General features: G+C 40.6%; 1 protein-coding gene across 7 annotated transcripts in view; it reads left to right on the plus strand.

Annotated features, from left to right (window-relative positions):
* Positions 1–26484, plus strand: part of FGD4 (FYVE, RhoGEF and PH domain containing 4) — a 242504-nt gene that overhangs the window by 135272 nt on the left and 80748 nt on the right.

A 26484-nucleotide genomic window follows, 5' to 3' on the forward strand; every position in this document is an offset into this window, starting at 1 on the left:
TTTATAAGTTCCTTTTTAGGTTTTTAAACTGAGAAAACAGTAATATAGCACTTCCTGCCTACACTACTGGATAATTTTGTTAAATCATCTAAGAAAAATTGTAAATATGCATATTTAGTGCACATGTTATTTATAACAGTTTTATTTTTTTTAAATGACCTGAAAAAACTTCTCTTTCTAAAGCTTATGCTTTCAGGAAAACTCCTTTCACATGAAAGAAATGAAATATGATAGAGTATGATGAATGACTCAGTAGGAAATATTATGCAGTTCTTTGGAAGAATGATAACTTGGTGTTCATTTAATAAACATCCAAATGTACATGTAACCTAAACTGCAAACTAAGATTAAGATTTAAATTTAATCAGTTCTTCTTAGATACTAGAATAGACTTGAGGAGGTCAAGAGTAGATAGGAGACTACTGGAATAATCCAGGGAAAAGTCGAGTTCATTTATTTCAAAAATAAAAAGGCATTTTCTTAGATGTTTTGTGGACCATCCCTGCCCACTTCCTGAGCCACCTTCTGATAACCTTTACTGTAGGCACCTTTTTTCTTTATAAAATAACAAGCTATTTTTATTGGCTAAAGTACATTTGTAAATGTCTTCACCCTGGTTTGTGTGTGTTCTCTGATTTATCTCCCACCACAGCACCTGCTAAGCTCTGGCTAGAACAGGTCCTTCCATTTTTATTCCCTGGCGAATTGACACAAGTTAGTTGGTTATATGTTGAAGCAGGCAGAAGGAAAACACTTAGGAGAAGAAAAATAGTGTTAATCATAGAATTTGGTCATTCTACATGGTGGTTATTATAATAAAACTTGACCTGGGGAAAATGAGGCTTTCACTCTCTTAGAGAATAAGTACACACAAATACATTTTTAAAAAATTTAAACAAAAAAATAAAAAGACTGTGTCACTGTGGTCTTGTCTTTTCCATGCCATTATAAAGCAGTTATTTCTCTTTTTTTTTTTCTTTTTTTTGAGACGGAGTCTCGCTTTGTTGCCCAGGCTGGAGTGCAGTGGCGCTAAGCTCCACCTCCGGGGTTCACACCATTCTCCTGCCTCAGCCTCCCGAGTAGCTGGGACTACAGGCGCCCGCCACCATGCCCAGCTAATTTTTTGTATTTTTAGTACAGATGGTTTTTCACCATGTTAGCCAGGGTGGTCTTGATCTCCTGACCTCATGATCCGCCCACCTCGGCCTCCCAAAGTGCTGGGATTACAGGCGTGAGCCACCACACCTGGCTATAAAGCAGTTATTATTTCTTATGCTTAGTCCCAAAAACCTAGTCTTCCTTGAGTCATTTTTCTCTTACGTACAATCTGGCAACAAATCTTGCTTCAACATCTATCAAACTGACTATGTCTTATTGCCTCTACTGTTACTTGCCCTGCTTTAGGTTACACACAGCTTTCCCCTGGATTGGTTCTACTAGCCTCCTATCTACCCTTGACCTCCTGGAGTCCGTTCTCTACCTAACAGCCTGTGTGCACCTCTAAAAACAGAGGGCAGATAATTGCCACTTCTCTGCTCGCAGTCCTTCAGTGGATTCCCATCTCTTTCAAAGGAAATCCCCTGTTCTTTCAATAATGTGCCAGGCCCTACCTTCTCTAGCCCCTATCCCTACCCCTTAACTTTCTGACCTCAGCATCAGATATGCTCCCTAGTCTATCCATGTTGTCTTCCTTATTTCTCTTTGAACATATCAACTGTGCTTCTACCTTAGGATTTTTGTAGTTTTACACTTTGCTTGGAATGCTAATCCTCAAAATATGTTATGCCTTATTCCTTTCATGTCTACTCAGCTAGCACTGTGTTAGTGAGACCTCCTTGTCCTCCCTGTATATAGGATATAATAATAGCCTCTCACCTAATAGCACGCCTGTTCCTTCACCCAACTTTACTTTCTTTATAGCAGTTTTTTTGTTTGTCTGTTTTGTTTTGTTTTGTTTTGAGATAGGGTCTTTCTGTCATCCAGGCTGGAGTGCGGTGGCGCAGTCTTGGCTCACTGCAACCTCTGCCTCTCAGGCTCAAACGATCCTCCCACCTCAGCCTCCCCAGTAGCCAGGACTTACAGGCACACACCACCATGCCTGGCTACTTTTTATATTTTTAGTAGAGGCATGGGTTTTGCCATGTTGCCCAGGCAGGTCTCGAACTCCTGAGCTCAAGCAATTCACCCGCCTTGGCTTCCCAAAGTGCTGAGATTACAGGTGTGAGCCACCGTGCCTGGCCCTTCATAGCACTTTTACCATTTAGCATGTTGTACAGATTTTTTTGTTGTCGTGGTGTTCACTGCTATATTCCTAGGGTCTAGAAAGGTAACTAATAGATACTGGGTGCTTTGTTAATATTTGTTGATTGAATACATTTCTAATATTCAGTGCCTTTTTCTGTTGGGAAATGTAAAGTAAAATGAGCAGGAATATAAGAAGTTTAATAAATTATAAATATTTGTAGTGTTCTCCATTCCTTCCCTTCAGTTCTCTTTTAAGAATAAATATCCTTGCTTGCTAACCTCTGGTGTCCCTTGTTGAGCAGCATGTCAATAATGAGTTCCTGCTATCAGAAGTCTCACAGGCCAAGCTAATACAAAGAAGTATAAAGAAAGTAAGGAGGGGTTAGTGGGTTAGTGAGATTGGAATCTGTGGCTGAGCCCGTACGTGATTTTGGATGATGAATTAATGGGCTGTGTTATAAGACAGAAAAGAGATGAGGGAGAAGCTTTGGGGTGTGAAACCAAGAAATTTGGAGCGATACTGTCTGTATGGAGAAAATTGTGGCCAAGATTTTTTGCTATTAAAGATGTACTTAGGCCAGGCGCAGTGGCTCACACCTGTAATCCCAGCACTTTGGGAGGCCGAGGAGGGCAGATCATGAGGTTAGAAGATCGAGACCAACCTGGCTAATACCGTGAAACTCCGTCTCTAGTAAAGATACAAAAAATCATCTGGGCTTGGTGGCACGCACCTGTAGTCCCATCCACTCAGTAGGCTGAGGCAGGATAATTGCTTCAACCCAGGAGGTGGAGGTTGCAGTGAGCCGAGATCGTGCTATTGCACTTCAGCCTAGGTGGCAGAGGGAGACTCTGTCTCAATAAATAAAAAGATAAAAATAAAAAGAGGTCCTTAATGTTTTATATTAATGATGTACTTGCCCCTCTTTTTGTTTTTTCTCTTCCTACATTTAAGTCATTTCACTCTTTGAAACACTCTTGTAGGGGGGTGATAGGAAAAGTAAAAAGATTGAATAAAAAATAATCTAGAAATGTTTCCTTAGTAGTTCCTGTAAGGCTTGATGTGGAATAGAAAACCAGTACATGGGCCAGGTGCGGTGGCTCACATCCGTAATCCCAGCAGTTTGGGAGGCTGAGGTGGGTGGATCATCTGAGGTCGGGAGTTCAAGACCAGCCTGACCAACATGGGGAAACCGTATCTCTACTAAAAATACCAAATTAGCTGGGCGTAGTGGCACATGCCTATAATCCCAGCTACTTGGGAGGCTGAGGCAGGAGAATCGCTTGAACCTGGGAGGCGGAGGTTGCAGTGAGCTGAGCTCTCGCCATTGTACTCCAGCCTGGGCAACAAGAGCGAAACTCTGTCTCGGAAAAAAAAAAGCCAGCACATGAATTAAAGTGTAAGAATTATTTGTGTGTTTACACTTCATGTAATTTATTTCCAAATTTATCTAGATAATTGGAAATTGACCTGCATTTTAAAATCTGTAGCCAACAGTTAATGTTAAAAAAAAAAAAAAAGTTCCCTTCCCCTAATGCACAGTTAAAATCTATGAACTGCTGTTTGCTATTTGATAATATACTTAATCTGAATAGTAATTATACATTATTAGATTACATGACTTCCTAGAAATATGGAATCAATTTTGACTATAGGAAAAAAATATTATACAAAGCTTGAAAATAATTTTGTTATTTTATAAATGTAAACCCCTTAATGTCTATCAGTAGTTACTGATTTATTAGAAATATCATGTTTTTCTCTAATATTGCCCAGTAAATTTTTTTTTAATTTATTTCCATCAGAGTTACTAATTTAGAGTGTAAATTAGCAAAATAAGAAATATCAAGGAAAAAAGGTATTTCTGGTAACTTTTTATCTAAAATTGACCATTTCGATACAGAATGGTAACAAGTCATGCTTAGGGTTAGGAAATGTAACTGTATTCACTATACTCGATCCTAAAAATTGTGTAATACCTCTATCTTCAAGGAGGTTTAAGTTCGCCTTCCTCATAGACCTCTAAATGCAGTGACTGTGACAAATGTCATAGGAGAGATACAAAATATGTTTGGAGAATAGAAAAGGAGGAACACTAATGTTTCATTGATTGAAGGAAATTTCCTCAAAAAAGGTAACATTGGAGCTAGATATTGATGAATTTGTTTAAACAAAGACTTCCTGTTTTTTAAGCTAAAAGAACCAGCGTATGCAAAAGCAGAGAGAAACATATGAAAAGAGAACTGTGTTTTCCAGGAATGGAGAACATGAGAATGTGGCTAGAGCGTTAGGGGTGCATAGTTCTGAGTAGATGGATATTAGGCCCTTCAGGAGATTGATGCCTTTTTTTTTTTCTTTTTTCTTTTCTTTTTTTTTTTTGAGACAGAGTTTCACTCTTGTTGCTCAGGCTGGAGTGCGATGGTGTGATCTCAGCTCACCGCAACCTCCGCCTCCCAGGTTCAAGCAATTCTCCTGCCTCAGCCTCCCGAGTAGCTGGGATTACAGGCATGTGCCACCACCCCCAGCTAATTTTGTATTTTTAGTAGAGATGCGATTTCTCCATGTTGGTCAGGCTGGTCTTGAACTCCTGACCTCAGGTGATTCGCCCGCCTCTGCCTCCCAAAATGCTGGGATTACAGGCAAGATTGATGTCTTAATGTGAAGGGTCCTTTATGCAAACTGGAGGTTTTGAGGTTCCCCCTCCCCATCGGGCCTTGCAGTTCCATTAAAGGATTTTAAGCAAGGGAGTAATAAAATTGGTTATATCATTGGATGAATAAAACCATCAAACTTTTTATTTGTAGGAGAAAAATTGTATTAGATGTAGCCAAATATGGCTTAAGTAATGAAGTTTTAAAATTCAGAATTGGAAAATTGGTTATCTTTGATTAACTGGTTCATTTTTTTTCTTCCAGCTTCTTTCTTCTGTCAGCCAGAAAAAAATACAGGAAATAATGGATAAGCTAGAAGCTGCATTTGCTTTTTAAGTTTTGCATGACTGAAACAATCCCCTACACTGTTAGAAGCCTAACACACAATGCTATTGTGCTCTGGGTCTAGAAAAAATGTGAGGCCTGCTAGTCTGATTCTGCAGCAGGGAGTAAGGAAAGCCAATACTTAAATTTGTAAGCTGCTAAATATTAAATGTTTAGTAAAATGGGGTTTATAGTAATGTTTTTTTTGAGACGGAGTCTCACTCTGTTGCCAGGCTGGAGTGCAGTGGTGCAATCTCGGCTCACTGCAACCTCTGCCTCCGGGTTCAAGTGGTTCTCCTTCCTCAGCCTCCTGAGTAGCTGGGATTAGAGGCACCCACCACCACGCCCAGCTAATTTTTGTATTTTTAGTAGAGACGGGGTTTCACCACATTGGCCAGGCTGGTGTCAATCTCCTGACCTCATGATCCACCCGCCTCGGCCTCCCAAAGTGCTGGGAATACAGGCATGAGCCACCACGCCCGGCCAGTAATATTTTTCTTAAAAAGAGAATATCAAAATAAAGAGGAGAGTCAGGAGTAGAGGGTATCACCAAGCCTTTTTTAGAGAGTCACCTAATTTGTTACATGTTTTTCTTAAAATTACTAACCATCAAAAAGAAGAATTTGATCTACATCTACGCCTAAGAGATGTCAGTAGAGCAGTAAAAATATTTCTCTAATTTATAAGGAAGTTAAGTAACTTTCCCACAGTCATAAAATAATCATGTCAAAAATTTGACCTTTCAACCACTAGTTTTAGTAATCCACCCTGCTGTTTTCCTCAGGAAAAAAAAAAAAAAAATGTACTTCCCAGATAAACATCACCTTGCGTTTCACCGCAGGTCTGGGTGATCCTTACCTTGGAACAAATGATAGTGTTGGTGCATTTAAAGTAGCAGCTTTTGGGTGACTGGCTGGTCCTGAGGAGTTTTTCCTACTTAGCAGTGTTCATTTTATCTATTAATGCCATGAAGCAAAATACAGTTTTGAAAAGTTGAATGAGCAGTGTTGGTAACTGCAAAACACAGTAGGCTGAGGTAGTTTTAAGCAGATAAAGTCTACAGAAATTAGTTTACAGAAATAGTGTTAGGCTGGAATGTTTTAGCTGCTAGATTTCAGATTTAGAGAAATCAAGTTTAGAAAAATAAACCAGCAAAGTAGAACAAAATTAATAGCAACAATGTCAGGAAGAATTTGCTTATGAAAAGGATCTATTTTCCCTTTTGTGAAGAGAAACATTTGTTCACCCTTGGTTACTTGTGATTGAGATAATTAAAAACAATTTTATTTGGTTTTAGCAGCCTTCTTGTGAAAACTTATGAAATATTAGGCAGTTTGATTTTCTTCTCCTCTCTGGACCTGCAGATAAATTTGTTGTGAATAAATGGAAAATAGTTTGGCAATGGGCAGAAGCAAGGGAAAAGCCAAGAATCTGGTCGATTTATAAACCAGACATTGTGAATAAATGAGTTGGCTACAGCTCTTAGAAAAAGGCTTTTGCCTTTCGAGTTCTTTTCCTACATCTGTTTTTATTTCTTTCACACTTTATGAAGTCAATAAAAATTTTGATTTCATTGTTACAGAAGTTTCTCCTTGTATAGGAGCTTTTCATGCCCTCTGTTGGCCATGAATAATTTACTTTTGATTTCTCAAGGCTCCTAACTTGTGACTTTTCATATAAGGGGATATCTAGGTTGTTTTTGGTAGTGATATTATATCTTTGTACCCAGAGAACACTTCTGACACCAAATGGGGGTTTTCCTCACAGCAACAACCAGTTCTTCAGCTCTACCTGGAGTTAGTGTCAGATCCCATAGGTGAAACGCTGAGTCCCACAAGACTGTCCCCACTTTAGATGCCAGTCACAAGTCCCAGGCACCCCATAGTTCTGACTGACTTGCCGTAAATCAGAGGTTCCCATGAACTCCTCATCAGATTTAATAATTTGCTAGATTGGTTCACAGAACTCAGGAAAGCACTTTACTGACATTTGCTGGTTTATTATAAAGGATACTATGAAGAATATAGATGAACAGCCAGATAAAGAGAGATTAATACATAAGGTGAGGTCCAGAAGATTCCTGAACATGGGTACTCCTGTCCCATGGGGTTAGGGTAGGCCACCCTCCCTGCACATGGATGTATTCACCAACTTGGAAGCTCTCTGATCCTTGTCACTTAGAGGTTTCATCATGTAGATGTGATCAATTATTAACTCAAGTCTCCAGGCGCTCTCCCTCTCCAGAAGTTGGGAGGAATGGGTCTGAAAGTTCCATGCTTCTGATCATTACTTGGTCTTTCTGGCAGCCACCTCCATCCTGAGGCTACCTAGGTTTACACCAAGAGTCATTTCATCAAAAGAGGCTTCTACCACCCAGGAAGTGTCAAGAGATTTAAGAACTCTCCATTAGGAACAAAAGATGCTCCTATTATCCCCACCACTTAGGAAATTACAAGAGTTTTGTTTTTGTTTTTGTTTTTGAGACAGAGTCTCGCTGTGTTGCCCAGGCTGGAGTGCAGTGGCGCAATCTCAGCTCACTGCAAGCTCCGCCTCCTGGGTTCACGCCATTCTCCTGCCTCAGCCTGCCAAGTGGCTGGGACTACAGACTCCCGCCACCACGCCCGGCTAATTTTTTTGTATTTTTAGTAGAGATGAGGTTTCACCGTGTTAGCCAGGATGGTCTTGATCTCCTGACCTTGTGATCTGCCTGCCTCAGCCTCCCAAAGTGCTGGTATTACAGGCGTGAGCCACCGTGCCCAGCCGGAAATTACAAGAGATTTAAGTGCTGTCCTTTGTCAGAAACCAGAGACAAAGATCAAGTATGTATATTTTTATTATGTCACAAATGGATTCTAAAATCAGATAATCTTACTATTACTTACCTGTGAAGAGGACTTCATACTTTGCACATAAGTATTGGCTGTGACTTAAACAAGAGTCACATGGTGCTATGAGCTTAAATAATTACCAGTAAAATTTGGCCAGAGCCAGCCGCCATGGTTTATGTCTGTAATCCCAGCACTTTGGGAGTCCGAGATGGGTGGATCTCCTGAGGTCAGGAGTTCGAGACCAGCCTGCCCAACATGGTGAAACAAAAAATGTCTCTACAAAAAATGCAAAAATGAGCTGGGCATGGTGGTGAGTACCTGTAATCCCAGCTACTAGGGAGCCTGAGGCAGGAGAATCACTTGAACCTGGGAGGCAGAGGTTGCAGTGAGCCGAGATGGTGCCACTGCGCTCCAGCCTGGGTGACAAAGCAAGACTCTTTCAAAACAAAAAAAAATTTTTTTTGGCTGGGTGCAGTGGTTCATGCCTGTAATCCCAGCACTTTGGGAGGCTGAGGCAGGTGGATCACTTTGAACTCAGTAGTTTGAGAGCAGCCTGGTCAGTACGGTGAAATCCTGTCTCTACAAAAAAATACAAAAATGAGCCGGGTGTGGTGGCTCACACCTGTGGTTCCAGCTACTCAGGAGGCTGAGGCTAGAGGACTGCTTGAGCCAGGAAGTGGAGGTTGCAGTGAGTTGAGATCGCACCATTGCACTCCAGCCTGGTGACAGAGGGATATTCTGTCTCCAAAAAAAAAAAAAAAAATTACTATTAAAATTAGTCTTCATGGTGTTTTGGTGAACTTTAGCTTACCAGCTGGAAATTATGGAATTCATTTCATATAGCTTCCACTGTAAATACTAATTTGATCCAAGCCTGTTAATAACACTAAGCATGGTGATTCTCAACCGTGACTGCACAGTGGGATTGCCTAGGAAGCTTTAACATACCCTGATACCTGGGTCTCACACCCCAGATATTGACTTAAGTGGTTTGGGGTGCAACCCAGATATTGCAGTTTTCTTTCTTAAAGTTCCACAGGTGATTCTAATGTAGTCATGGTTGAGAGCTACTGACCGAGAAGCATGATTTTTTAGAGGTGGCTAACCCCTTCTGGTGTACTGGTTTACATGCAGTAGAGATAGTTGGGGAAGATAATTTTTGCTTAGAATAGGAAAGCAACTGACACAATCGCATGGTAGGCATGCAGGGTTTAGAACAGTAAGAAACTAAAGATTATACCCTATAACACTGTGAATTTATCAGATACATTCCAGAGTGGGTTATCAGCCAAGATGTGCTAGATCAACTGTGTATGGTGCTGCTAATGAGTTCACAGAAACCTAGAGGTTTTTACTTGCCCGAGGTCACACCACTAGCTGGGGACGCAACCAAAACTGGAAAATTATAGCGGTAATTCATAGTTTGTTGCCTTGATTATTTAGGTCAAGTTCTGTAAACTTTTTCTGTGAAGGGCCAGATTGTAAATACTTTAGGCTTTGCAGGCCATATGGTCCCTGTTGCAACTACTCAACTCTACTAACATAGTAAAAAGCATCATACGTATTATGTAAATTAATGAATGTGTATTCTAGTAAAACTTTATTGACAGAAGCTGGATTTGGCCTGTGACCTGTAGGCTGCAGATCCCTGATTGAGGATTGTTTTAATCTTCCCATTGGAAAGTTGGCTCCTTAAGAGCAGGTTGAAGATGTTACTGGTCCCACGTGGTGCCTTACTTCCTGGTACTGTTACAGTGCCCTCTGTTGCAAGGTGTTAGATGAGTGCTTGTTGAATTCATATCTATGCAGTTCTTAACTTTTTTTTCTGTTGCTTCTAACCCTTCCAGTAGGGGAAACAGTTGGCACATATTCCAGCTTTGGAGAGGAAATGGTTGAAGTCTGTAGCAGGGTATAATTGCTGAATTCTTCAAGGGAATTAAAGATCTGAATTTGCTCTAGGGCATTCATAATTATTTTAATTTCCTGGAACAGATTCTAAGAATTCATTTTAAATCTGAAAGTTTTTCTTAAAATCTGTTTTATGATACACTGTCTTTAATTATTTTTGTGAATATTGTTAGTTTCTCACAACAATATTTATTTCAATTCATTTGGATCTAAGATCTTTGTTGTACTTATGTGTGGCCAGTAGACTCTTTAGCAAAATTAAACAAATGCTAATGGGTTCCCACAGCCACCCAAATATTAGAAGTACAGCTCCAGATTATGAGCCTGTTTCTCTTTTTCTTTTCTTCTTCTTCTTATTTTAAAGAGATGGAGTCTCAGTATGTTGCTTAGGCTGGTCTCAAACTCCTGGGCTGAAGCCATTCTCCTGTCTCAGCCTTCCAAATAGCTGGGATTACAGGCAGGAGCCACCGCCCCAGACATGAACCCATTTCTAATGCAAAACACATATTGACCTGACAACAGGGCCCTCAGTTGTGGTGGAAAGAGCAGTGACCTTGGAATTAAAAGCCCTGTTGTGACTCGTGGCTTTGCCACTTTTAACCAACCCTACTTTTATTTACCTATAATGTGCAGGTATCTTTCCCACTCTTTAGGGATGCCAAAGGTGAAATGAGGTGTGCTGTCTATGTGACAGTGCCCTGTGAGCACTTTTCTGACCTCTCCCTGAGGAGGTTTGGGTCAGGCCTAGCAGAAACTACAGCCATAGAGCACGGAGGGAAGTAGGACTTGACTAGCATAGAGTGAGTCTATGAGAGTGTGCCCACTGGTTTCCAGAGAGAATGTCGAAGAGTATACAATGGTGAGGCCTCATCAGCCTCGATTTGAGAAGCAAGTGTAGGTCAGAAATGGGGAGCAGAACAAGAGGAAAAGAGGAAGGTCAGGAGTCTGCAGAGCTGAAGAGGTGGTGAGAAGTGGTTCAAAGCTGGAAATAGGCAAGGTAATCTGGAACTCTGTCTTGATGTCTATTGAGTTATCCTAAATCAAGACTCATGTTCCTGTTACCTTATATTTCTTAAATTGATTTGTTTGATGCCCTGGGTATTTTGAAGCTCCTAGCTGCATAATCTTGCCTAATAAAGGCACAGAATTAGGGCAGATAGCTGCAGTGACTTGTGTACCTGCTCAGTGAAAGCCAAAGAATCAATAGCTAGAATCTGTGTCCACAAATTGCTTACAAACCACATGTAGATATGACATTTAACATCAGGCAAGGCTGGGCACGGTGGCTCACATCTGTAATTCCAGCACTTTGGGAGGCCAAGGCAGGAGGATCACTAGAGTTCAGGAGTTTGAGACCGGCCTAGGCAAGATGATGAGACTCAGTCTCTACAAAAATGAAAAAAAAAAATAGCTGAGTGTGGTGGCATACACCTGTAGTCCCACCTACTTGGGAGGCTGAGGTGAGAGGATCACTTGAGCCCAGGAGTTTGAGGTTGCAGTGAGATATGGTCATGTCACTATATTCCAGCCTATCTGCATGTAAAAACAAAAAATACACACACACACACACACACACACACACACACACACACACACACACACACACACACACACACACACACCCCAGCCTAACCACTTGCCACCTCTTAATCATCTTTATAATGGACATAAAAATGCCTGCTATACTTTACATCATAGTATTCTTGAGTGGAGTAAATGAAATAATGCATATAAGGTGCTTTGCACAATGTGTGCTTGGCTCACAATAAACACTCAATATTATTAGATATGATTTCTACCATTATTAGTAACAGTAGTAAGAATAGTAGTAGTATTTAAAAGCAAGTTTGCAGTAGTTTTAAAGCACTATGAAATCCCAAGTCTTTTTTAAGACGGAGTCTCACTTTGTTGCCCAGGCTGGAGTGCAGTGGTGCAGTCTCTGCTCACTACAATCTCCGCCTCCCGGGTTCAAGCGATTCTCCTGCTTCAGCCTCCTGAGTAGCTCTGATTATAGGTGCCCGCCACCACACCCAGCTAATTTTTATTTTTATTTTTTAGTAGAGACGGGGTTTTACCATGTTGGCCAGCCTGGTCTCAAACTGCTGACCTAGAGTGATCCACCCGCCTCGGCCTCCCAAAGTGCTAGGATTACAGGGATGAGCCACTGCACCCGGCCTCAAGTTATGATTGTTAATATTTTTGTGACATTCAGGATAAATATTTTTTAGTATTATGCTACTGAAGGACATGTCTCAGCATCGGTGTATCCCTGCCTGAAGCTATATGTTACATTGCATTTACAGAGTTGTCTTGGTGTCCAGAGAACAAATCAGTTGAGAAAAGGCCATTTTGAAAATGATTTTTTCCAGGGAGCATACCCTAGTACCCTGTCGCAGCATCCGTGTGTGAGGGGATGGTTGGATTATAGATCTTCAATGTGAAGTCAAGCTTCTTATCAAATGAAGTGTTTTGTCCGATCTTAGAGTTTAAACCCACAAGGAGATAACAAAGCAAAGGGCTAATATATCTTTTCGCTACTTAGAACTACAGGCCAGAAATTTGCTTTTGTATTCTGAGATCTTATGATACTTGTCTCAATGAAGTAAAACTGCATGCATTATTCTGCATTTCCATATTACTATTCTCTATATTGGTAATTACTATGATACTTGCTTCCTGTACTTAAAGCAGCAAGCAGATTTATTTTATAACCACTTCAAGGAAAGAACCAGTTTCTTTGGAGATTTCCTGTGGTTCCTAAGTTGCATGCCTCCAAGTCTGTTAGGTTGTGGGATTTTGCATTTGAGAGAAATGAGGGAGGTGGAGAGAATGAAGAGAAAGTGGACTGGCAGAATTACAGAATGTGGTTTCATCTGATTTTTTAGGCTGAGGGCTACTCCATTTTTAGACTCCATGCATAGAACTCAGGCATCCTGGGTCCTTCCCTAACTGCTGCTTTGTGGTAAGAACATCGTGAGATCATGCAGCCTCAAGGCTGGGAACATATGGGATCAGGTCCAAGAGCAGGTTGGAGTTTGGGTTCATGATTTCAAAGTCAGGGTCGTGAGGGCACCCAAGATGATTACCGAGAAGTCAAAAGCACGTGCCAGTAATGGCAATGGGAAGGTCTGGGAAACAGCCAAAACATAGCTGTCAGGAACGTGGGACAGAGTCCCTAGGGCAGCTTTTCCCAAAACATGTTCCAAGATATACTAGCTCTATGGGATGTTGACTTACAATAATATGTGGCGGAAAAGTTTTCCAGACACTGAGTTCAGAGTTAAGCAGGTTTTTTTTTTCTATTGCAGAGCTTGTCAGAGCCTCTGATATGCCCACTAGTATTGTAAGTGTACAAGATGAAGCTTTAAAATTGGGCAAATAACAGATATTTCATACAGAATCCTGGATGTGGCCAGGAGTGATGGGAGATGAGGGATCCTCTTGTCAGAGTAGCACTCCACAGAACACACTTAGGGAAAAGTTGTCCCAGGGCCTGTGGCATGTGCTCTGAATTCATTTTTGCCTGGCTCTTAATTCTGGGGTTCGGAAGGAACTGGCAAACACCCAAAAAAGTTATCTAGGCTCTTATTGAGTGCTTCCCCTCGTCCTTCCATCCGAATCACTTGGCTGATATTTGTTGCTGCTATTAACAGAATTCAGGAAATCAGCCCTTCTTAGATGAAGAAGGACAAGTGAGACCACAAACAACGAAACATAATGAATGGATCAGAGCCTGTGTATAATTGGCCCTGGATTAGGCAAATAGGCTTTCCCCACTCCCTTAAAATGAAAACAAAATGGTAGTTTAAAGAAAGTACCAAAGGGACTATATCTAATAATAACAATGAGATTGAAAATGAGGGCACATGGTGTGTTTAGGGATGGCTGAGGCCAATGAATGTCAAGGCAGACTGCATCTTTGACAGCCTCGCCTCACTGGCTCCTGAAATCATCACACACAAAACAGTATTCTTCTTGCGTTCTTAAAGTGAAAGGCACTGTTTCCCTGTCACACTAGCAATGTTGCGAAGTAAGTGTCACCCTTTCCTCCTCCTTGGCCCGGCCTTCTACAGCTAGTGCCCCTGCCAGTTGTTTCCTCAGTGCATCTCCAGCGTTCCTCTTCTCTTCCCCCTGGGCTCAGCCTTACTTCCGGTCTCATCATCCTATGCCTGGGCTGATGCCTTTGCTTCCCAGCTGCAGTCGGCTGGGGATGGATGTGGGGGTAAGGCGGGCATTCCAAATATTTATAGAATTGTTCACGTCTCTTTTCCCGTTAGCCATGAGTTACTTGAGGGTGAAGATAGTGTCTTATTTGTCTCTCTGTCTCTAGTAATTAGCCGAGTACCTGGCACTTTTAATTAAGGAGTTATCATTCAGTACATTTAAATAGGGAGAGAAAGAAAAAAACAAAGAATGGAATAAAGTAAAAGCTTGATAGGTTTTGTTACTCTTTGCAGTTGATCATTGGCTATTCTTAATTCTTATAGACCAATTAGTACTTTAGCAGCATACAGATAAGATATATTAAAATCATACACTGAGTTTTTAAAAAGTAGGTGGGCATGAGTGGTGGCTCATGCCTGTAATCCCATCACTTTGGGAGGGCGGGGCAGTAGGATCACTTGAGCCCAAGAGTTGGAGACCAGCCTGGGCAAAATAGTGGGACCCTGTCCCTACAAAATATTTTTTAAAAATTAGCTGGGTGTGATGGTGCACCTGCCGTCCTAGCTGCTTGTGAGGCTGAAATGGGAGGATCACTTGAGCCTGTAAGGTCAGAGCTGCAGTGAGCCATGACAGTGCCACTGCACTCCAGCCTGGGCGACAGAGCAAGACACTGTCTCAAAAAAAAAAAAAAAAAAGAAAGACAAAAAGTTCATTAGCACTTAAACATGCTTTTCAGAAAATGACTAATTATCAAAAACTAGCAATTGTGATACTAGCAAATGAAGAAATGTCAAATGGAGAAGAAATGAAAAACATTTTTAGAATCCAGGACACACATTTACAAGAATGTGAAATATTGTGAAAATAATTTGGAGGAGAATTATCATTATATTATTTGAGACTTGAATTACCTGCAGTAAATTCAGCTGCCTATCAGTTGTTAGGCATTTTATCATTACTAATCCTGTTACCATCTTTGTTGAATAAGAGATTCATACTTGATATACAAGGTCCATACATTTGTAAATAATTCATTATTAGTTTGCAAGAGTCATGATTTTGCCAGAATTTATCCAAAATGGTCTATTGGTAATCCCAGAGAGTAGCAGAGGCGTTGGGCCATGAAGCTAACAGGCGGTGCTAAAGCCAGCATGAGCAAGTGCTGGGTGGTAGGAAAATAGAACTCAGGCAGTAGTGAGGGCAAATATAAGCAGACAGGGCAGACCTAGAAGGAGACAGCAAGTAAGAGGCTTAGGAGGCAGGAGGAGCAGAGACTAAGGAACACTCCCCCAGCATCATGCAGCATTACATGAGTGTTAGTAATTTCAAATAGTTATAACTATTTTAGATATACCATGTGCTAGCTACTGTTGTAGTATGCTCACTAGAATTTAATACTTGAATCCTCACAGCAACCTAGGTGGATAGTATTATGAATCCTATGAATTTTCATTTATAGATGACAAAATTGAAGTACAGGGAAAGTAAGTCATTCACCCAGCTGATCATCAGTAAATGGAAAAGCCATGATTTGACCGCAGGAAAATGAGGGTTATTTGACAGGGCTGACTTGAAGAATGTTTAGATTGCTGTAGAACTGTATTTAGTGCTTAACGATATAAAATAACTGATACAATTGGTATCCAGACAGCCCAATCATGCTTTTAGGGATCAAGGAAAGCTGCCTAAGTGTGCATGTGCCTAGCATTTGAGTTGTCTTTTGATACAGATGATCATACCAGAAAAATATACCATCAGTTTTCAGGCCTATCTGCAGAGTAATATGCTTGGAGTTCTTCATGATGTATTCACTGATATTAAAGCTCAAAACTATTATGAATATTAGGCTCTGGTGAAAAAATGTGATCGTTTAAAAATTCGGCATTTATCTTATCCTGTGGAATGGGCAACTTCTCAGGCCCATTTCTCACCACCAACAAAGCAGTAACGTGAGGTGTTTTAATAAATCTATTGCCCAGTCTCTTCCATATTGCTATGCTTAGCTGTAAAAGAAGGGACCAAGAAATGGGTGTTATGCTTAATTGGAAACAATTTTCAGATAAAGCACAGCAGTCTGCAAACCTCTTCCAGCTCAAGATGGTATCAACTAGAATTGCCTTTGTGTAAGAGACACATGTACTTGATTGTGGTTTCTCTTTACTCCCACCTTCCACGCTGGTCATTCCTATAGACACAGAGTAATTTGTGTACTGTAAATAGCTAGATCTTTCTGTAATCTTTATTTGTTTCTTTGTTTGTTTTTTGAGATGGAGTCTCACACTGTCACCCAGGCTGGAGTGCAGTGGCTCAATCTCGGCTCACTGCAACCTCCACCTCCTAGGTTCAAGCGATTCTCCTGCTTCAGCCTCCTGAGTAGCTGGGATTACAGGCGCCCACCACCACACCCGGCTAATTTTTGCATTTTTTTTTTTTTTTTTGTAGTAGAGACAATGTTTCACCGTGTTGGCTAGGCTGGTCTCGAATTCCTGACCTCAGGTGATCCACCTGCCTTGGCCTCCCAAAGTGCTGGGATTACAGGTGTGAGCCACCACTCTCGGCTTTAACCAGCGTTCTTAGTTGAACACAGCAGAAAGGGGAACCTCCATTAGTACATGGAACTCGGGCAGTAGTGAGGGCAAATATGAGGGAGAGCTGCCTTCCTGCTGCAGGGGTAGGTTCAGCATGCCAAGGTACAGCAGAGCACACTGGCCAGCTCCAATGCAAGAGTCATCATGGAGTGTGCCTTTTTTTTTTTTTTTTTTTTGACAGAGTTTTGCTCTTGTTGCCCAGGCTGGAGTGCAATGGCGTAATCTTGGCTCACCGCAACCTCCACCTCCTGAGTTCAAGCGATTCTCCTACCTCAGCCTCCTGAGTAGCTGGGATTACAGGCATGAGCCACCATGCCCAGCTAATTTTTTTTTTTTTTTTTTTTTTTTTTTTTTTGTATTTTTAGTAGAGACAGGGTTTCTCCATGTTGGTCAGGCTGGTCTCAAACTCCCTACCTCAGGTGATCCGCCCGCCTCGGCCTCCCAAAGTGCTGGGATTACAAGTATGAGCCACTGTGCCTGGCCAGAGTGTGCACTTTTAACATGTCTACGCAGGGACACATGGCCTCTAACAACAAATGGCCATCCCGAGAGTGGTGGAGCAGAGTGTTGGACCTCTGGAGCCCACATTTTTATTGTAGCAATACTCAGTCTTCTTATAACAGGTACTGTGGCCATGGGTCTTATCAGCTCCTATTCAAAATTGGAATTAGGACAAGTATAGCAGGTTGTGTTCTAACAGAATTCTAACTTTTAAGGTGCCACAGACAATAATATTCTTTAGAAATCTTAGTGTTATCCTTTTCATCCTTTCGGGGAGGCAAACAAAAGGCACTCAGTAAATAATTATGGAGTATAATTTGGGGAAAACAAAATATTTCTAGTCTGAAAATTATTGTTTTAAAAATTATTTTTGTCTTGAGAGGCTGTACGTTTATGTCAACTGCATGGCGACATTGTTGATATGCTTAAGAAAGATAACAGTCGAAGTTGCCTTTTTACACTTTGTATTTGTGCTCATCCAACCATGAGACCTTTAAAAATATTGAATATCTGCAGTTATCTTTCTTCAGGTCTTATTTTGAGTTTATATTACCTTTGAACTCAAAAGATCTCAAGCCATTTGCATTGAGACAGTATGACAGTATGACATTCTTTAATTTTAGGTAGCATTGTATGATGAGTCTGAAATATTGGCAGCCTGTAATGCATATAAGTTAGTGATCCTAGTAAATGCAAATAAATAATAAATAATAAACAGAAACATGCTGGGCATGGTGGCTTATGCCTGTAATTCCGTAACTTTGGGAGGCTGAGGCAGGAGGATTGCTTCACACCAGGAGTTGGAGACCAGCTTGGGCAGCAGAAACCCCATCTCTACAAAATTTTTTAAAAATCAGCTGGACGTGGTCGTGCATGCCTGTAGTCACAGCTACTCAGGAGGCTGAGGTGGGAGGATCATTTGGCTCAGATTGAGGCTGCAGTGAGTTGTGAGTGCACCTCAGTCTAGGTGGCAGAGTGAGGTCTTGTCTCAAAAACATAATGATAAATAAAATAATAACAGAAACATTCAGTCAATAACTGGGATTTTTTTTACTGTTACTATTTTTTATCAAGACAAACATCTGGAGAGTTCTACAATTCCAGATGCTTACCAATCTGTTTCTGGGTTGTGAAGAAAATTATTTGGGTATGTATAGCTTTTAACTTTTTTTTGTTTTGTTTTAACTGAATATTGAGGATTTGTGTAGAACAACTTTGAATGTTTTGGATTTTAGATTTAAATGGAAATATCAAAAATTTTATATAGGTTGGGCTCTAAACTACATATTTCCATATTGTCAGAATTTAGAAAACATCTTTTATGAAATAGAAACTAAGAATTTTGGCAAACAGAGAAAGTTGCCCAAGGTCTCCAGAATTCATTTGTTTGACAAATATGTATCGAGTGTCTACCCTGTGACAGGTGGTGTTCCTGGGATTTGTCAGGAGCACGATTGCTGCCTTCCTGGAGCTTACATTCTAACCAGGGAAAACTGACAATAAACAGTAAAAAAAAAAGTAAATAATGTAGTTTGTTAGAAAGCCATAGGTGCTACAGAAAAAAATAAACTATAAAGTAGGGGTCGGAGTAGCAATAAAACTAAATAGTGTGGTCAGGGTAATCCATGTGGACAAGATGCAATTTGAGCCAAGATTTAAAAAAGATAAAGCAATTTGCCTCAAAATAATCGGGGGGAAGAACATTCCAGCACCAAGTAGTTTGCTCGGCCTGTTGGAGGAATAGCAAGGAGCCAGCGTGCCTGGAATGGAATGCCCAAGGGGCAATAGTGGCCATATGGTAAAAGTGGTAATGGAGCTAAGGCCAGATCCTATAGAGCTTACAAACCATTGCAAAGAACTTGAGATTTTACTCTCAGTAGAATGTGGATCCATTGGAGAATTTTAAGCACAGGATCTGACTGGGGTTTTTAAAAGGGTCTCTCTGGTCCTGGTTTGAAAACATGGACTGCACTGGAAACAAGGGAAGGAGCAAGGGTCTTACTGCTGTAATTCAGTTAAAAATTATGGTAGTTTAGGCCGAAATAGTAGCACCAGAGATAGTGCTAGATGGTAAAATCTGGAAATATTTTGGAAGTAGAGCCACCAGGATTTCCTGGTGAATAGGATGTAGAGTATGAGATAAAAAGAGGATTTGGGGTGTTTCCAAGGTTTTAGCCTGTGCATAAATGGAGTTATTGCTATTGAGTCAGAGAAAACCTTAAGGCGGTTAGTTTTAGATAAGAGTTGGGTGATGAGGGGTTCAGATATGAATCTGTTGATAGTGAGATGGCTCTTAGACATACTGGGGAAGATGCTGGTAGGCAGCTGTATGTGTAAATCTGGAGACGGGCGAGGTCTGCAGTGGAGATTTAAGGGTAGGATAATCTCAGCATGTGGAAGGCATGGAAGTGTGGGTGCAAGTGGGAGACGAGAACCAAGCACTAATCCAAGTGCACTTCAATATTTAACTTTAATTTTAAGAGACAAGGTCTTTTTTTTTTTTTTTTTTTTTTTTTTTTGAGATGGAGTCTCGCTCTGTCACCCAGGCTGAAGTGCAGTGGCGCAATCTCGGCTCACTGCAAGCTCCGCCTCCCAGTTTCACGCCATTCTTCTGCCTCAGCCTCCCGGGTAGCTGGGACCACAGGCGCCCACCACCATGCCCGGCTAATTTTTCGTATTTTTGGTAGAGACAGGGTTTCACTGTGTTAGCCAGGATGGTCTCGATCTCCTGACCTCATGATCCGCCGCCTTGGCCTCCCCAAAGTGCTGGGATTACAGGCGTGAGCCACTGCGCCCAGCCGAGACAAGGTCTTTCATTCTGTTACAGCTGGAGCACAGTGGTGCAATCACAGGTCACTGCAATCGCAAACTCCTGGGCTCAAGTAATCTTCTGAAGTAGCTAAGACTATAGGTGTGCACTACCATGCCCAACTAATTTTTTTTTTTTTTACTTTTTGTAGAGATAGTGTCTTGCTGTGTTGCCGAAGCTAGTCTCAAACTCTTATCTTAAGTAGTCCTCTCTCCACGGCGTCCCAAAGTGCTGGGATTACAGGCATGAGCCATCATGGCTGGCCAGGCACTTTAATTTTAAAGAGCCTTTAATGTGGTTTCTTGCCATGTCAGAGATAAGAACAGCTTAATATTTCTTGACTTTTCCTTGGTTAAACAAGGGGTATGCTTTAAATTTTTTTTTTAATTTTAATTGTGGTAAAAGGTACTTAAAATTTGCCATCATAACCATTTTTAAATGCACATTTCATTGTCATTAAATACATTCACCACTGTCATCCACAGAACTCTTCATCTTGCAAAACTGAATTCTGCACCCACTAAACAATAACTGCCTTTTCTTCCTACTCCCAGCTCCTCAAAACCTTCATTCCATTTTCTGTTTCTATGATTTTAAAGTGGAATTATACAGTATTTCTCTTTTTGTAACTGGCTTATTTCACTTAGCATTATGTATGTCCTCAAGATTCATCCATGTTGTAGCATATGATAGAATTTCCTGCTGGGCGCAGTGGCTCACACCTCTAATCCCAGCACTTTGGGAGGCCAAGGTGGGTGGATCACCTGAAGTCAGGAGTTCAAGACCTGCCTGGCCGACATGGTGAAGCCCTGTCTCTACTAAAAATACAAAAATTAGCTGCACATAGTGGTGGGCGACACAACCTCCCCAAGTGTTGGGATTACAGGCGTGAGCCACTGCGCCAGGCCTGCTTCTACTTTCTGACTATTGTGAATTAATGCTGCTGTGAACATGGATGTACAAATGTAAGGGATATGTTTTTGGTTTTTGTTTTTTGTTTTTTGTTTTTAAGATGGAGTCTCACTCTGTCACCCAGGCTGGAGTGCAGTGGCACAGTCTTGGCTCACTGCAACCTCCGCCTCCCGGGTTCAAGCAGTTCTCCCACCTCAGTCTCCTCAGTAGCTGAGATTACAGGTACCCACCATCATGACCAGCTACTTTTTGTATTTTTAGTAGAAACGGGGTTTCACCATGTTTCCCAGGCTGGTCTTGAACTCCTGACCTCAGGTGATCTGCCCGCCTCACCCTCCCAAAGTGTTGGGATTACAGGCATGCACCACCATGCCCAGCAGGGATATGCTTTTTAAAAAGTCTCGTGATATGTATACTTGGTGACTTTCATAGATTCTTAAAAATATAAGTAATATATAAATATTTTTATTATAAAAGATTTAAATGATATAGCTGTTAAGAGACCAAAATATGAAAATTCTCATTCATTCTCTCACCTCACCTCCATCTGCAATTCCCAAAGTTACATTTGGTGTGCTATCTTCCCTCTCTTTCAGTACATTTCTATACATTTGTCTATATCTTATTCTTTTTTAAAACTGAGATATTATACATATTCTACAGTTTAATAATGTCTTGGAGACCTCTCAATTATTGATATTTTGGAAATATTCCCAGTCTGCTGCATATGTTCTATAGTGTTATATTTACCTTTATATGTATAGGGCTATTACTGTAGATTAGAGTCCTAGAAGTGCATGCAGTTCCTAGGTCCAAGGAGCTTTCTTTAACTCTTCATCAGATTTTCTTTTTGAAGAACCTTTGTGGCTTGATAATTATGTTTCTAGAAAATTTATTATGCAGGTTTAGAAGTTTGGGGAGCTGTTTGAAATAACACTCAAGTAAATGTCCTGGCTATGGATTTGTTCCCCTTAGCAAGAGAGTTGTACACTATGAGTTTTATAACCTTAATGGCTTTTTTTTTAAAAAGGCAGTTGATCTCTTAATCTAGGTGTTTTAGCTAGCATATGGGAGCTGTAATCTGCAATCTATGGGACAAATGGGGGAGTTTTGGGAGTTATGATAGAAGACTGTTGAAAAATGTTTTATAATAATGTTTTACAGTAGAGAAACCTGGTAGATGCCACCTCATCAGCCGACCAGGGTTAACATCACATGATAATCATATTGCTATCATGCAGTGATATTAATATAATAAAGTGAGATGGGTGCATTGCCTCTGTGATATTCTTACCCCAAACCCATAACCACAGTCTCATAATGAGAAAATAACAGAGAAACCCAATTTGAGGGACATTCCACAAAATACCTGACCATGTTCTTCAAAAGTGCTATGGTGCCAAAAGTCATGCAAGAAAAATCTAAGTAATTCTCACAGTTTGTAGTACACTAAGAAGAGAGTGAAAACTAAATGCAAATAAAGTGGGTTTTGGTTTTTTAAAGTATGTTTATCCTTATGGACAATATGCTCCTATAAAGATCGTCTGCCCTAGAAAACTGCGTCTTCCCTCTTAAATCCAAGAGGTCCTTGTCCCAAAGCGTGGACTCCATTGAGATCTCCTGGGCTAGAGACCTAGTGCATGGATGGATGAGACAGTATAACCAGACTGTAAGCAAGACCATATAAAGTTGTGATCTGAGCTCATGGACACTGTGGTAAGAGGTCAGGCCTGAAGAATCAGAGAACTGAGTGGACTTTGCAATGGGTAGCCAAAGAGAGGGTCCAAACTTAAAATGCGAAAGAATAATTCAAGAATGATTTGGTAAAATATAACAGCCTATAACAGAGTCTTGCAAATAGTAGCCAAAAGTCACCCTAACAAATCATAGGGCATATCTACCACACAAAAGTGTCACTTAGTGCATGACTATTTAAATGCCAAAAAAGACAGATAAAGGAAAGTTAAGCCATAGTGGCAACCTCTGCAGTTGGAACGAGGGAGCTATATGCAGTCAACGGTGAGGCCAATTGAGAATATTTGAGGTTAGCGTATGTCTAGGGATTCCTATAGGAGATACAATCCAGCAAGCATAGGTCAGCAACCCAAGGTCAGAGTACAAAATGGGTTAGTACTAAAAAGTGGTTAAAAAGATGACCAGTCCTCAAGAGGAGATAGTATTTAAATCGGATACCTGTCCTTCCCCATGCTAACTAACATACTGTAATTTGTTATGGCTGTTTCTAAGGTTAACTGTTTATAATTATAAATCAGCCCTACTGGTTCTTCTTGATATTGTAATTTCCAATCAAAGAACCTCTAGAGTTAATGTGAAACTTCTTGAATGAGAGACCATCTGGTTACAATTTTCGATTCAGTTCCCTGTTAGGCAACTGACACCCAAATAAGGACCGTTTCCAAATATGAGTAGGCTAAGTCAGTCATAAACAAACAAAAAGTTTCAGTTTTTGTTGCTATTATCCAAGATGTTAGCAGATGAAGTGTTTAATGAAAGGGTGCTTCTTTTAGGCAAACTTCTTTTACCATGATTTGTTTAACCTATACCAGTGGTCCGTACATTTTTTCCTGTAAAGGGCCAAATAATTAATAGTATTTTTAGCCTTGCAGCCACGTATGATCTCTATGTATTTGTCATTGCCTTTTTTTTTTTAAACAAATGTTTAAAAATGTAAATGTTCTTTGTGTCCTTCACCATGTTTTCATGCTTTGTGATAGTGGCTGAAGTTTAGAGACTTGTTTTAATAAACAATGTTCTGAAATGTTGATCTAATTGCCTCTGGCAAAAGATGTGTAATCATGACTTTGATGAACTTATTTTAAAAATAGATGCACAGTTGATCTCTTATTGCACGCATTTTGGCACATTCATGGGAGATATTCTCTATAAACATGACACTTGCGAAACCTACCATACCCTGAAAGTTTGCTGTCTAGAAATTAAGTGCCTAGTTTTCATGCAAATTAATATTTAGGTAAGACATGTTTTATTTCTAAATAGACTGTCAAACTTTTTTCATATTTTAATGTGTAATGGTGATGACCTTTTTAAAAAGACTCAACGTAATTTGTTTTCTCATTTAACCCATTAACTGCCCCCTTTATGTAGTATTGTTGCTGCTTTCTCTTATAAATTGATGGTGTCTCAGGGTCTCAATTTACAATTACATTAGTTTCTTCCTCTAGTTTGTAGTTGAGCTGTGGCTCTGCACTGTTTGGGCCTGTACACTCATCCTTCACTAGACCCCGGCAGGTGGCCTTTAGTAGGCTCAAAGGTGGCCTTTAAGCCATTCTTAGTATCACTGTGAAAAAGCATCCAGATTTTCCCCCTAAAAGGCCAAGTGGTTGCATGACGTGTTGTGGATTTTAGGGGTATACTTTGCCTATTTCACATACTTTTTTCCAAGAAGATAGATAAGCTTACACATGTAAAGGTTTCAACTGTATTTCTTCTGTTTATAATTTTATTTATTTTGAGATGGTGTCTCGCTCTGTCACTCATTTTGGAGTGCAGCGCGATGGTGTGATCATGGCTCACTGTGGCCTCAAACTCCCAGGTTTAAGCCATCCTCCCACCTCGGCCTTCTAAGTAGCTGGGACTACAGATGTATGCCACCACACCCAGTTAATTTTTTTTGTATTTTTTGAAGAGACAGGATTTCGCCATGGCTGCCTACCTGGTCTCAAACTCCTGGGCTTAAGTGATCTGCCTGCCCTAGCCTCACAAAGTGTTGAGATTACGTAAGCCACTGCACCCAGCCTTTTTATAATTTTAATAATAATCTGTCAATCTTTCGTTACTTTTGCTTTCTAAATTCTTGTTATATTTTACTAAACAATGCTTAATCTCGCTGATAAACCATTTTAGCAGAAGTATGTCTGATGAGGACCACCCCGCCTTTTTTTTTTCTTTTCTCAAAGTTGCAAGGTCTCCCTCTGTTGACCAGGCTGGAGTGCAGTGGTGTGATTATAGCTCACTGCTTCCTCAACCTCCTGGGCTCAAGAGATCCTCTCACCTCAACCTCCCCAGTAGCTGGGACCACAAGCGCTCACCACCATGCCCAGCTAATTTTTATTTTTTTTAAGTAAAGACAGGGTCTTATTATGTTGCCCAGGCTGGTCTCAAACTCCTAGCGTCATTTAATTTCTGTTTTGGTATTGGTTCTGAAAGAACTGTTAAGACAGCACTTGGAACTCTTGATATTTTCCAAAATCTGTTTTACCAAGATAAATTTTAAGGAGAGCAACAGAAAATAAAGCACAAATGTGGTTTCTTTGTTGGTTTTTTTGTTTTGTTTTGTTTTGTTTTTTTTGAGACGGAGTTTCACTCTTGTTGCCCAGGCTGGAGTGCAATGGTGCGATCTCAGCTCACTGCAACCTCTCCCCATCCCGGGTTCAGGGGATTCTCCTGTCTCAGCCTCCTGAGTAGCTAGGATTACAGGCACCCACCACCACACCTGGCTAATTTTTGTATTTTTAGTAGAGACGGGGTTTCACCATGTTGGCCAGGCTGGTCTTGAACTCCTGACCTCAGGTGATCCACCCGCCTTGGCCTCCCAGAGTGCTGGGATTACAGGCATGAGCCACCGCGTCTGGCCCAAATGTGGTTTTTAATCAATATTATTTAATAATGAATTGGATTAAGAGTTTTTTGGGGTTTTTTTTACTCAATAGAAAGTTGATTGGGTTTTTTAAAAATAGCTTCTCTTGTTTTCAATAATTAAGGCTTAAAAAATCTCTGAGTTCTCTTTGAGATATTTGGATTCTATAAAAAATGAAACTCTTTGTTTCTTAACCAAATGATAATTCCTTAAATTGCATTCTTTGATACAATTATAGTGAATTTCCTGGTAGAAATTTTATTTTCTCTGAAGCAGAGTCAGTGGTCTTAATATCACCATGTCAACCAGAAGAGAAGGAAATCTAATATGCATAATAGAGAACACTGACACATGACTTCTTTAAAAGTCTCTGAAATTCAATATATAACTTTTTATATCAGAAAGTGAACAAACATTTCATCTTTTCCTCTTCATCTATGTCTCATGATGTATTTGTGTGATTTTAAAGAACATTTTGGGGTTTTTGAGTTCTATATAAATGTGACCATGTTATCTGTATAATCTTGCCATCCTTTCTTTGGAAAACATGGGTCACTGTTAGCGTATGTCATGGATGTTGATGTGGAGTCTGAGTAAGCTAGTGGGCTAGAGGGTGTGTGTGGACGTGGGCGCATGTGTGTATTTGTTCGTTTCTAATCGAGCCATTCTTCTAGAGTCTTTAGGTCAGCTGTCACGTTGGGCTTTCCTCCTTTGTTCTTTTGAGTTGCTCTGTGACTAGCCACAGACCCAACACTAAAAAGGAAGGCTTTTAACAGATTAATTCCGTCCTTTCCTTCGCCTACATTGTAGCAGCTGCGTTCTGCCCTTTCTGTGGCCCTGCAAGGAGAGGAGGCCTGTGTATAACAGTCTTCTGTCAACATCCATTATAAGATTCCTAAAGCACATGGAATGAGATAGTTCCCAGGAAAACTCTTTGTC

This window comes from Pongo abelii, chromosome 10, assembly GCF_028885655.2.
Source record: "Pongo abelii isolate AG06213 chromosome 10, NHGRI_mPonAbe1-v2.0_pri, whole genome shotgun sequence".
In the NCBI taxonomy this organism is placed as follows: domain Eukaryota; kingdom Metazoa; phylum Chordata; class Mammalia; order Primates; family Hominidae; genus Pongo; species Pongo abelii.